This window comes from Ranitomeya imitator, chromosome 7 (genome assembly GCF_032444005.1).
Source record: "Ranitomeya imitator isolate aRanImi1 chromosome 7, aRanImi1.pri, whole genome shotgun sequence".
In the NCBI taxonomy this organism is placed as follows: Eukaryota; Metazoa; Chordata; class Amphibia; order Anura; family Dendrobatidae; genus Ranitomeya; species Ranitomeya imitator.
The window spans coordinates 211,826,407-211,827,876 of NC_091288.1; positions in this window are offsets into that span (position 1 = coordinate 211,826,407).

A 1,470-nucleotide genomic window follows, 5' to 3' on the forward strand; every position below is an offset into this window, starting at 1 on the left:
GTGAAATTGTCAGATAAGAGATGGAAATTATTGGCAATTATCAAGACCCCCTCAATAAAGGAGCGGTTCTGCAGGTGAGGACCACAGACCACATCTCAGTACCAATGCTTTCTGGCTGATGTTTTGGTCACTTTTGAATGTTGGTTGTGCTTTCACACTCGTGGTAGCATGAGACGGACTCTACAGCCCACACAAGTGGCTCAGGTAGTGCAGCTCATCCAGGATAGCACATCAATGCGAGCTGTGGCAAGAAGGTTTGCTGTGTCTGTCAGCGTAGTGTCCAGAGGCTAGAGGCGCTACCAGGAGACAGGCCAGTACACCAGGAGACGTGGAGGGGGCCGTAGGAGGGCAACAACCCAGCAGCACAACCGCTACCTCAGCCTTTGTGCAAGGAGGAACAGGAGGAGCACTGCAAAATGACCTCCAGCAGGCCACAAATGTGCATGTGTCTGCTCAAACTGTCAGAAACAGACTCCATGAGGGTGGTATGAGGCCTTATTTCCACAAGTGGGTGTTGAGCTTACAGCCCAACACTGTGCAGGGCAATTGACATTTGCCAGAGAACAAAGATTGGCAGATTTGACAATGGCGCGGTTACGGGTTTACCGTTACAAAGAGGAGCCAGAAGACTACAGTGTCCGATTTCTCCTACTCCTGCACTGATTAGAAGCACTTCACCTTCATATTAAATGGTGTACATTTCTTTTGGCAGTGCGGGGGTTAATCTGCTCTGGTGAGAGCTCCTGGAGCTAAGGCTCTCAGCTGTGCACTGTTAGCCCCTCCCATCTCCTATTAAAGATGGGCCCTGGCTAGTACTCCTTGTCAGAGGATACCTTATGCTGCATGGCTGGAGGTTTTTGGTGGATTTATCTGTGACTGTTGCCTGGTGTGTGTGATACTTCCCTTTCTTCTACTTTGGTTTAACCCCATCATCCACTCCCCACTGCATTCCTGTTATATGTGCGAGTATACTTGTATACATTTGGTATTTTTCATTATCCCTGTTTGTACCTTGTTTGTCTAGTTGGTGTATTACAATACACCACTAGTCCCCTCTTCCCAGGGTGGGGGTGGGGTGGGGGGGGGGAGAGAGTACAGACAGAGCAGATTCAGAAGAAATGGCAACGTACGTGGCCCAGGCCTCTTCACCATCAGAAGTAATCCGGGGAACAGGGCGAGCTAGGGCACCCTCTAGCATTAGGGACAGGGAAGGAGCCCTCCATGTGCTAGCCAGAGGCACCGGGATGAGATTCTCAGACCCATTGTGAGATCATATGCAGAGAATCGGGCGGATGCCAAATCACACTCTGATCAGAGTTTGATCTAATTTTCTTGGATGAAGAGAAAATGGGGAAAAAAAAAAAAAAATTCTCCGAGACCACCCTAAACCCACCATCATTCTCAGTGCCACATGCATTATCAATATGCTGATCCAACTCATCTCATGATGCTTACTGATTTCACACCTCA